The following is a 13,018-nucleotide window of genomic DNA, read 5'->3' as shown; positions in this document are numbered from 1 at the left end:
GAAAATTTCAGATTTTCATCTGATTTCTAATTATGACTCAAGTAAATTTCAATAATCTTTTTCATTTACGGAAATAAATAATTGACAAAATTTAATCAATGATTACATTATATTGTTTTGTCTATAAAAATTAAATTTGCCAAAACGTGAATAAAACTGGAATTGTTTTTAGATAAGCCCCACGTGACATGCTAGAGCTTATGTAATTTATGTATTATGTAAAAACCAGTATTATCCCCCAGTAAACTTTACTGACCATAGTTTGACTTTCAATCACGATTATATAACGTCAGGGTGCCAAGGATAAAAATGGTATACTTGTATTTTTAAAACACTGTGACGTTATGCAATCATGATTGATAATCGAAAGTCAAACGAAGGCAAAATATTAACTGCAAAGGGCCGCTTTGCTAAACAAAACCACGTGATTCGTATTACCATGGTTACTGCATAACAAATGGACAATTGGCATAACCACAAAACTAGGTTTCAATGTTTTGCAGATTTTTCTTAAATTCGGCAAACACGCATTTGTCGCTTATTAAAACATCACTGCTGTTTTCTACTAAATGACACGTGAACTTATTTTCCCATCTATTACGTGATAGCCGAACTAATTTCTCAACTTATAACGGTAACATCAACAAAATCCCTAGTTTGCAGCTTTTAATTGTAATTTTATCTTTAGGTACAGTTAATTTAAAAATTACGGCAGTATGGATAACGAACATTTACTTAAAATAAAGGTTTTTGGATAGTTAATCATTTAACGTGGTTATGTTGTACCTAAGTTCAAAAATTATTACACAATAACAATTTTTAGGCACGTTACCACGTAAGTTATGACATGGATTCATTTAAGTACAGTTATAAAGAAATTACTGCGTTCCTTGGAAATTTTAACTAGATATCATTAAAATAGAAAGTGTACAGTTTACGTACATAATCATAAGTTGAAGATTTGTTTTGAAATAGTATATAAATATAAATACAATACGATAACTGTACCTAAAAAGTATATAAATTTTAACATTGTGACATACCACCTTAATTGCTATCGACATTTCATTTCATATACATATATTTTATACCACGAAACACCTTTTTGACTTTTTAAAAAATAATTTTATTTCGAAAATACAATTAGCAATTATTGGACTTAAAAACTTAAATATATTGAACAAAAATAAAGAGCGCCAAGTGATTTTATAATATTAGTAACTGCTGACTCAGTGGTAACGTGTAAAAACCCTGGGTCCCGCTGTCTCTGCTTGTACTGCATGTACAGGGATCCTTATCGGCTCTGGTAGTTGGAAGTTGAAACTTCACACCCTGGGAATCGTCGTGATAAGGAACATTGGTTGGTACAATGCATATAACATTATATATATATATATATATATATATATATATATATATATATATATATATATATACATCTATATATGCATATATATATATATATATATATATATATATATATATATATATATATATATATATATATATATATATATATATATATATATACAGTAGACTCCCTCTATAACGAGAACTAAAATGACAGACTAATTACCTCGTTATAAGCCGATCTCGTTATATCAGACAATCATACTGTGCATACATATGAATCTGTAGTTTTCTAAACCATTAACTTCCCATAGTGAAGCCATTCGGAGCAATATAAGATGCTAATAAATATTGTTTGAATGGCGTTTTTGAAAAAAGTTTATTTACTTTTATTGTCAATGAAATATATTAAAACATAAAAGAGTTGTTTACTTTTATTATCAATGATATACGTTAGAACAAAACAGCTGTACTTAAATTTTTTTCCAACTACATAATGTATAAATCGTATTTTCAAGGATAACATAAACTATTGCTTCTGCAATTTTAAGAACTCTGTCATTTTTAACTGCTTTAAATGGTCCAGTATCATTCTATCATATATTTTCTAAAGATGTGAAACAGTTGTATTTATTCATTGTAAAGAAGTTTATTGCGGGCTGCAGTTAAGTTTATTGAGGGGCTGTTTGAAAAGGTATTTATTTATAGCCACGACCGGACTAAAAAAGTAAAAAAACACGTTTTTGGATCTTATTTATAATATATCTCTCGTTATAACCAAATTTGCCTCGCTATAGACAGTTATAGTTCAATAGAAATTTCACGGGACATCTAATGTATCTCGTTATAAGCGAAACCTCGTAATAACCGTGTTCGTTATAGAGGGAGTATACTATATCTATATATATATATATATATATATATATATATATATATATATATATATATATATATATATATATATATATATATAAGAAAAAAGAAGTACTTGTGACTCGTTTGGAAAAAATATATAAATGTTTTGGATGGGTTGGAGTCAATAAAAGGGGCTACTGGTTAACTATTTAAAAGTTAAAAGTTTTTTTGCGATAAGAATGAAATTATGATATTCTAGTAACTTTTAAATGTCCAACCATTCCGCAAACTCCCCATGCCACTCTCCCTATAGATTCTAATAAATTTAGACTTTGAGTGAAATATCGGTTGGCAAAATATTGCAATATTGCCAGTGCATTTCTCACGGCTTTTTGTTATTGTATTTGTGAACTGGAGGCACAGAACAGAAAATAATTGTGATCTGAAGCACTAGACGTTCCACGACCATGTTGATCTTTCGGATCGAATGAACGCCATCTCTTAATTGGAAAGGCAACTAAATTGACAAAATATAGTTACGCGGGAATTTCAAACTAGAAATTTTGCGGGAATTTTGAATAAAAGGTACAGATAACCTATACTGGTTAATATTACAAATTTAAAATGTAGGAAATTAAAACAACAGAAAGACAATTCAATGTTTTATTCAGTAATTATACAATAACTTAAAATTATCTTAAAGTACTATCTACATAAAAAATACTAAAAGTCTAAAGTTTGTTCAAAAATTGCGCTACTGAATAGTTCATTTTTAGAAAAGAGCATTGTTGCATTTCCCAATGTAATATATATCGTTACAGATATATAAACCGTTATGTATGCAGATAGATTATTGCACAATTTTCTGGCATTGTGATTGATGGAATTTTTTGTTAAGTCCGAAGCTGATCATGTCAAATAAACTGCAGAATTTACATTTCTTGTTGGAAATAGCACCTTCTATTAAAGTATTAATGTGTTTGTGAATTAAGTAAATGAATTCTAAAATTAATAGAGCAGGATTAATAAATATTTTATATGTCTTAAAGTAAAATCTAGGGTATCGTCAATAAAAAGTCCCAAAAACTTAATTGAACTTGCGATATTTATTAGACTATTGTTAAGCATTAGAGGTTGTAAAATTACTCTAAACGACATAGTTACAGTTTTATCAGTGTTAAAACAAAGCCCATTCGAGTCAGGGCAAGACTTAATATTAACGAGATCCCTACTTATGGAAAATTGTAGAATTAGCAAATTAATCTAAACTACTCCAGATAACACTTATATCATCGACAAATAAAGTGATTCTACTATTAATTTTTAAGTCTGTCATGTTATAATGAAAAGTTAATAGGTTAATAAATGAAGAATTTGATAGACAACCTGTCCAATATCAAATCTTCAGAATTCATATCCGAAATTGGACAGTATAATTTTATCACCCAGTAGACCGAATGAATCTATTTGTTATTAAATACACACACGTAGTTAATTAGGTTACATACACATTTGGTCAATTATAAATAATAATTTGGACATCAGTCAAAAGTACTGACAAAGTTAAACAATTTACATAAATTAAATACACATATCACGCTAGGTACGCGAAAAATATTGACCCAAATAGAATTTATATAAAACTAATATCTCTTGACTAGAGAAGCATTCAATCAATATTCACTCAACGAACATATAGTCTTCAACGATCAACTTCATCAGTCTCTACTCAAAGTAATCCCGGGTCTACACCCATAGTGTACGTCTCAACAATAAACTCTGCTACTATTATTTGGTGTTTCCATTACAACAGAACGAACATCTTCACTGAGCCAACGAAGGGGAATTTGTTCATGGTCCTATCGAGAAACAGAATACTTCAAGGAAGTTTGAGAGAGCCTATACAGTCCACGCCAGCAACACCCTCAGTAGCAGAGAGAGACCACTAGACCCGGGAGAACGAGAGCAGTACCAAAGCCAAGAGCCATACTAGAGCCGAGAGCAGTACCAGAGCCGAGAGCAATACCAAAGCCGAGAGACATACTAGAGCCGAGAGCGGTACCAAAGCCGAGAGCCATACTAGAGCCGAGAGCGGTACCAGAGCCGAGAGCAGTACCAAAGCCGAGAGCCATACTAGAGCCGAGAGCAATACCAAAGCCGAGAGACATACTAGAGCCGAGAGCGGTACCAAAGCCGAGAGCCATACTAGAGCCGAGAGCGGTACCAGAGCCGAGAGCAGTACCAAAGCCGAGAGCCATACTAGAGCCGAGAGCAGTACCAAAGCCGAGAGCCATACTAGAGCCGAGAGCAGTACCAAAGCCGAGAGCCATATTAGAGCCGAGAGCAGTACCAAAGCCGAGAGCCATACTAGAGCCGAGAGCAGTACCAAAGCCGAGAGCCATACTAGAGCCGAGAGCAGTACCAAAGCCGAGAGCCATACTAGAGCCGAGAGCAGTACCGAAGCCGAGAGCCATATTAGAGCCGAGAGCAGTACCAAAGCCGAGAGCCAAACTAGAGCCGCAGAGCAGCCAAAGGACAGGACCGATTGCAGAACCCACCAGAAGCGAGGGATCCTCAACGTCTAAGAACACAAAAAACCGTAAGTTTTTGAATAATTACAAAATCTTCCAACTTTTACAATCTTACAATTTAACAAGTTTTTTTTTATTACAATTTAACAATTTAGAACAACAATCTCCACTCTATCAATCGTATAATAATGTACTTTAGAATGCATACCATTTAAATAATACAGAGAATTGATAAAACAAAAATAAACGTCATTCACAACTATAATTAACTAAACAGTAATTTTGTATGACAATTTGAAAAAAGAAACGTTCATACATATAGCTTGCTTTTAATTACAATTAAATATTTTATTTCGAAAAATTAAAATAATTACGTAGCAAATAATTTCATTTATTTTGATAACAATATATATATATATATATATATATATATATATATATATATATATATATATATATATATATATATATATATATATATATATATATATGTATATATATCATTATAAGAGTGTGTGGATTACATCTTGACCTACCTCAATGCAAAGAATAGCACAGCAGGCAAGGTCAAACTCATATTTCGCTAAATTGCACATTCCGATAGAAAAGAAAGTGTTATAATACAGGTATACTTATTTAATACATAACGTACATTTAGTATTGTCTAATATATTTACCGCTGAATGTAAAAATTTTAAAATAATCATGGAGAGTCTATACGTTAAGCAAGCGGAAATAGGAACAGAAATAGTGAAACTTGTTTCAAATACAAAAAAGGATTCCCAATCTCGGAAAAATCAACAATACATCCGGGATAGACAGGAAAAATTAGAAGAATATTGGGCAAAATTTTTAAATAACCACGAAAAGCTGCTAGAAGGGGGTATAATGAAAGAAAAATATTTTGAAACAAAATACTATGATCAGGTATTTAAGACATACATTGAGGGGAAAACCCTGTTGGAAGAATATGGAAGGGTGCTGAAAAGAGGAAAAGCACCGAAAGTAAAGGAGATACAGATAAGAAAACAAAGAATCGAGGAATTATTACGGCCAGAAAATGAACAAGACTTGCAGGAGGATGAAGAATTGCAGTCAGAGTTAAGAGAATACATGGAAAAGGTGAATACACTAATGATTGAAGCAGCAGTAAATGAGGAACTGGACGCTACAGATATTGGAGAAGTAGAGAGAATAAATCATCTAAAGAGGAAAGTCAGGGAAGTTTTAAAGAAAATAAGGCCAGGAATGCAACGGCTAGAAAGCACACAGAGGAGGGACGGTGTGACATTGCCGCAGGTAAAAATCCCTGTGTATGAAGGCAGATATGAAACGTGGAGAACTTTCCACGATCTGTTTACTAAAGTAATACATGAAAACGACCAGTTATCAAACGCAGAAAAAATGCAGTACCTAAAAACTCAAGTAAGAGGGGAAGCCAACAGAATGATACAACACTTAAACATATCCGAGGCCAACTACGAAGTGGCCTGGAACATGCTAAAAGATAGGTATGAGAACCCAAGGATGATATTGTTTAAATTAATAGACAGGATGCTACTAGCGCAGGAAGTAAAGGAATCTTCTGCTAGAGCATTGAAATCACTACATGACACCTTCCACGAAAGTCTGGAAGCCATAGGAGGGTTAGGAACAGACACGGAAGCGTGGAGCCCATTGATAGCCCGAATTATCATAACGAAATGGGACAATGAAACTAGGAGGCTGTACGAAAACCACATTGGAGACAGTAGAGAGATACCGACGTACAAATCGACACAAACATTCCTACAGCGAAGATTTCAGACACTGGAACTGCTGGAGTCAGAAAAAAGACAAGAGAAGCAAGGAGGATCTCTTAGGAAACCAAGAACACATTGCGTGATATGCAACGGAGATCACGGAGTACCGAACTGCAGAGAATTTCAGGAACTCAATGTAAGAGACCGGAACAGGATGATAAAAGAAAAAGGATTGTGTACAAACTGCCTAGCACATAAAAAAGAAAAACAATGTTATTCACAATATAGGTGCAGACACTGTGGCGGAGACCACCACCATATGTTGCATTATGAAAAAGGAAACACAAGCAACAAAAGAAACTCCAATGAAACGAAACGAGAACAAACACAAGAAAGAAATGGAAGAGATTCAAACAATAGAAGAAACGGGTACCAAGCTGATAGGTACAGAGGAGGAAATAATAATCCATACAACGCCAGAGAACAAAATAACGGAAGGCGAGAAAATACACAAGATACCAATGGGCCTAGGAATAGCAACGACCAGCAAAGAGGGCAGAATTCAGTAAACTGTGCAAGCCATAAGGAAGGTGAAGCATTACTAGCGACAGCTGTGGTACGCATAAGAGATGCGAAAGGAGATTCACACATAATGAGAGCACTAACCAAGGGTCACAATGCGCATTTATAACGGAACAAGCTGCGACGACGCTAGGAACAACAAGGAAGCCCATACAGGCGACCATATCCGGGATAGGCTCGTCAGGAGAAAAAACAGCCAACTGGAGTATGAAACTTTTAATCGAAACTCATTACGAAAGTGACTTCGAGATGGAAATAGAAGCACTAGTACTACCGAAGATAACAAGGAATTTACCGGAAAAGGATATAATTCTACCGGACTATAACGAGAAAAATGTAATACTGGCAGATCCAAGATATTACAAGGTAGGGAAGATAGACTTACTACTAGGAGTAAAAGAATACAGTTACATATTGACAGAAGGGATGCACAGAATAAGTAATGGACTCCTGAGTCAAAACACCAAACTAGGATGGATAGTTTCGGGAATAGCACGAGAAAGGGAGAATATAAAAGCAGAAGTATGCTGTATGATATCAAGACAAGAAATGGACGTACAAATAAAGAACTTCTGGGAATTAGAAGAAGTAAATCAGGATACAAGTTTCTCAGTGGAAGAACAAGAATGTGAAGAACTGTATCGACAGACTGTAAAAAGGAATGAAGAAGGGAGATACGAAGTAAAAATTCCGTTTAGGGAAGACGTCGCAAAGTTAGGAGAATCTAAACAGCAAGCATTCGCCAGATTGATGCAACTAGAAAGGAAGTTTGCAAAAGACAAACAGTTAGAAGCGAATTACAGACAATTCATGGAAGATTATGAAAACCAAGGTCATATGGTAATAGCAGAAAACCAGGGAGATGGGTACTACTTACCTCATCATCCAGTGAGAAAAGAGGACAGTACTACAACGAAAATAAGAGCCGTGTTTGACGCATCAAGCAAAAGCTCATCGGCAGTAAGCCTGAATGATATTATGCACACAGGGCCGAAATTACAACAAGACTTGACAAATATACTATTACGATGGAGATCCAATAAGGTAGCATACTCAGCGGATCTGGAAAAAATGTTTAGACAAATCAGAATGGCAGAAGAAGACCAAAAATATCAAAAAATTTTGTGGAGAAAGGACACAAAGGACCACATACAAGAGTATAACTTAACGACGGTGACATACGGCACGGCCGCAGCACCCTTTTTAGCGTTAAGAACAATACAACAATTACAAGAAGACGAAGGAGCGAGGTTCCCGTTGGCATCGAAAATTGTAAAAGAAAACATGTATGTAGACGATATACTAGGAGGAGCTGAGACAGTGCAGGAAGCAGAAACAGCCCAAAAGGAATTAATACAACTGTTCAGAAAAGGAGGTTTCACTCTTAGAAAATGGTTGAGCAACGAAGAAAAAATAATGGAGAACGTACCGGAGGATATGAGGAACGTAGACTCGAAGGCATTCAAACAAGAAGAAGTACGGAAAACGTTAGGAATACACTGGTCACCTAAAGAGGATATAATCACATTCAAAATAGGGATAACGACGGCAAAGAAAATAACGAAAAGACACGTACTGTCAGAAGTAGCAAAACTATACGACCCACTGGGATGGATAGCACCTGTAGTAATTCAGGCGAAAATGTTCATACAGGAATTATGGGAGCAAAAGACCAGTTGGGATAAAGAATTAACTAGCAACCAACAAAGCAGGTGGAATACATACCAGGCGCAATTAGTAAATCTGGAGAAAATAACATTGCCCAGGTGGAACAACTTAAGCAAGATAAACAGAGTAGAACTGCATGGATTTGCAGATGCGTCTATGAAAGGATATGGAGCGGTAATCTACTCAAGGGTATTAGGCCCAGAAATTAAAACGAATCTAATGATAGCAAAATCGAAAGTCGCACCATTGAAAGGGAAAACGACGTTACCGAGGCTCGAGCTGTGTGCCGCGGTACTACTAGCAAATTTAATGAAGAAAACCCTACAAGCATTGAACAGGGAAAACATTGAGGTATATGCATGGTCGGACTCAACGATAACCCTGGCTTGGATAAGGGGATCATCAAAAAGGTGGAAAATGTTCGTCGCCAACAGAGTAGAGGAAATAAGACGCGTTATAGGACCGAAAAATTGGCATAAGGTAGATACAAAGGAAAATCCAGCGGACATCCTCTCACGTGGAAGTACCGCATCAGAATTATTAGAAGCAGAGCTATGGTGGAAGGGACCAACTTGGCTGACTAGTAACAAAACTTTAACTCAGGAATCAGAAGAAATACCAGAGACAAATGAGGAGGAAGTCAAAACGAAAATAACGGTGCACACGACAACGATAAAGGAAGACATATGCGAGAGATTCTCAAATTTAGAAAGAATGAGAAGAGTACTTTCATATTGTAGGAGATTTGCAGACAAATGCAGAAAAAAGAAGGACAATGGACAAAGTCAGATTACAGTCCAAGAATTAGAGGAAACGCTATTAAAGGTGATAAAGCACACACAGCACGCCTACTTCAAACCAGAAATAAATAAGCTGGAGAAGAAACAGCAATTAGACAAGAAAAATAAATTAGCGTCATTGGTACCATTCCTGGATAGACAAGGAATTCTAAGAGTCACCGGAAGACTGAGACACACGAATCTAAAGTACGGAGAAAAACATCCGATAATTTTGCCAAAGGATAGTGCATTAACAAAGTTACTTATAACAGATAGTCACGCAAGAAATCTACATAGCGGATTACAACAAACACTACAGTACATAAAAAGGAAATACTGGATAATCAACGGCAGAAGAACCGTGAAAGATCATCTAGCAAAATGTTTAAGGTGCAGGAGGTATAAAAGCCAAACAGCACAACAATTAATGGGAGATCTACCGAAAGACAGAGTGAACCCGAGTCATCCCTTTACTAACACAGGGATAGATTATGCCGGGCCAATAAAAATAAGTACCACGAGAGGCAGAGGACAGAGAAGCTATAAGGGCTACATCTCAGTATTTGTGTGTCTGTCAACGAAGGCAGTACACCTTGAGGTAGTAAGCGATATGTCTACGGATGCTTTCATCGCAGCGTTCAAGAGATTTACGGCACGCAGAGGACAGTGCAACAACGTATACAGCGATAACGGAACCACATTCGTAGGAACAGCAAATTTGTTGAAAAAAGAAAATCAAAAAATAGATGACGAGATAAAACAAGGATTACGGGCACTAGGTACCCAGTGGCATGTCATACCTGCATATGCACCACATTTCGGAGGATTATGGGAGAGCGCAGTGCGAATAATGAAATATCACTTGAAAAGAATCATCGGGGAAACAGTTCTAACATATGAAGAATTGAGTACGGTGCTGGCACAAATAGAAGCATGTATGAACTCGAGACCATTATGTGGGTCATCAGAAGACCCTGAAGGGAAAATAGCCCTGACACCAGCTCACTTCCTTATAGGGAGAGAAATTATATCACCAAATCGGGAAGAAGAGCTTACGACTTATTTGAAGATGCCGACGAGGTGGAGATTAGTGGAGAAAATAAAAAGAGACTTCTGGAAAATTTGGAAACAGGAATACCTGCACCAATTACAACAGAGAAAAAGATGGCATAAGGCGCACCCTAACATAAAAGAAGAAGAAATAGTTATAATTAAAGAAGAGGATACACCTCCAGGCAGATGGCCATTAGCGAGGGTAACAGAAACACACCCTGGAGCGGAGGGATTAACCAGAGTAGTAACAGTGAGAAAGGCAAACGGGAAACTGACTAAAAGACCCATACATAAGCTAATACGACTGGAAGAAGAGAAACAGGAAAAGCCGAAAAAGGCAGCAGCACTAAGATAGAAGAAAATACTAGTAGCTATAATGTTTTTAACGATGTTAAAACCCATAAAGGCAGAACCGTATAAAATATATAATCCGGTACCAGGATTTTTCACAGAAGACCTTGGAGAGGTCGTCATAGACCGGGGAACATGTCGAATAAAGGTGTTACTCGAAAAGGGAAGAATTCGAACAGAGCACCAACTAATAGGAAATATGATACAAGGCGTACGAGAACTGTGTCATGAGATAAAAATCGTGAATTGTAAGGATATAATAGAGAAATTGGAGGAAGGACAAAGAAAGGCGGAGTCAGTAAGCGAGGGGCTGACAGTAGAAATAAAAGGAAGGGAAAGAAGAGGAATATTAGGAACAATATTAACCTCAGTATTTGGAGTCAATGACGAAGCCTACAGTAACATTGAAGCATTAGATAATAACCAAAAGGAGCTAATAAAGGAATCACAGCACCAGGCGAAGATAATGTTAGAAACAATAACATCAATCAATCACACAGAGAACAGGATAAACGAGCAAATGAACAAGTTTAACAAAGCACTAATCACAGGTCTACAAGAAATATCTAAAGGACTTAACGAAGTAGAAGACAAAGCACAAAAACTAGAAACCGAATATAGCACGTTACGAATACAAACGATAGCATTACAAGTTATGGACTTCATAAACGAATATACTCAATTTTACGAGGGAATATTAAACCTTCACTATAACCACGGACACTTCATTGATATAGTGAAACCAGGTGAAATAACCAAATTAATAGGGAAAGCAGGGCAGATACTGCCTCAAGGGGTCGAAATACGACGACAACCCATTATAGAAACAGAAGTCAGTCATGACGACAGATATATAACAGTCATCGGCTACTTCATAGTGACAGGGAAAAATAAGTACAGCATGCTCAAAGTCACGGCCATACCACTTAACGTTGAGGGGTCGGTGTTGCGCACATTTGTCGCCCCAAGGAATCTACTGGTCGTAGATTATAACACACTGCACTACTTCGAATTGACCACGGAAGATAGAGAAAGGTGCTTACTGTTGACAAAGGCGCAGATAGCGTGCTCACCAACGGCTATAAGAAACATGGATACCCAACCAAACTGCATACTAGAAGAAATTTATGAGCGATCTAAGAATAGCACATGTCCAGTGGTAGCCAGGACAATACAGACAGCTCAATGGAGTAAGATGGGTACTCCCAACCTCTGGCTAGTTATCACGCCAGTCACGATACACATATCCATTATTTGCGATGGAAATCGGAGCGAAAGAGTACTGGAACGAGTCACATTCCTGAAGCTTTCACCCAAATGTATCGCCCAAACGAAAAATATTACCTTACTCCCCACTAGCAGTGGGGTGGACAGAGCAGTGACGAGTTACCTGAAGTCGCCAATCACTCCCGTGGCCCAACTGGTGGCGAGGACACCCCGCAAGTTTAACACGCCTCTAAACACCTACCTTGACATACCAGGAGGAGAGCTACGTCATGTGTTACTTGAGGAGGAGAGTCTGGAACAAGAAATGACGCATACGCAGTGGCGATCGATTCACGAATCTAATTGGCATTATTTTGTGGCCACCGGGATCATTACTATAATGGTAATAATTGGGATACTCACGTTATGGAAGTACCGTCCTGTTGCACGACTATGTCGTTCAGGGAATCCACAAACTCAGACTAACGAACAGGAAGTACCTGTATTAGTTAGTAATCGGCACAACAATGTACGGTCGACTTCCCAAGTTGACATCCCACTTTCCACATTTTCATCCAATTGCCCTAATTTTAATCTAGAGATAGAGTCGGACATTGATAGCTAGGGTACGGTTGGAAGATTATTGATTATTCTTAAACTATTTATAATTTATCATGTTTGAATTTTACTATGTTATGTAATACTTATATGTAAACTTTGAGTATTGACACTTGGGCCAGATTGCCCGATTCCGCAGTATATCAAATCTTCAGAATTCATATCCGAAATTGGACAGTATAATTTTATCACCCAGTAGACCGAATGAATCTATTTGTTATTAAATACACACACGTAGTTAATTAGGTTACATACACATTTGGTCAATTATAAATAATAATTT

At 36.6% G+C, this 13,018-nt stretch overlaps 1 protein-coding gene across 6 annotated transcripts in view; it reads right to left on the bottom strand.

The window, feature by feature from the left end:
• LOC140434724 (uncharacterized) overlaps positions 1-13,018 on the bottom strand; it is an 814,516-nt gene that overhangs the window by 426,978 nt on the left and 374,520 nt on the right. Inside the window, exon 9 of one of the 6 annotated variants that reach the window (XR_011950077.1) lies at positions 2,855-3,207. The exons of the other annotated variants lie outside the window; for them this stretch is intronic. The gene's annotated coding sequence lies outside the window, so the exon portion shown is untranslated. Of the gene's footprint in view, positions 1-2,854; positions 3,208-13,018 lie in introns of those variants that run through there. 6 annotated transcript variants of the gene reach the window in all.

This window comes from Diabrotica undecimpunctata, chromosome 2, assembly GCF_040954645.1.
Source record: "Diabrotica undecimpunctata isolate CICGRU chromosome 2, icDiaUnde3, whole genome shotgun sequence".
In the NCBI taxonomy this organism is placed as follows: domain Eukaryota; kingdom Metazoa; phylum Arthropoda; class Insecta; order Coleoptera; family Chrysomelidae; genus Diabrotica; species Diabrotica undecimpunctata.
The sequence above is the reverse complement of the archived record's forward strand: the minus strand, read 5'-3'. Positions and strand labels throughout refer to the sequence as shown.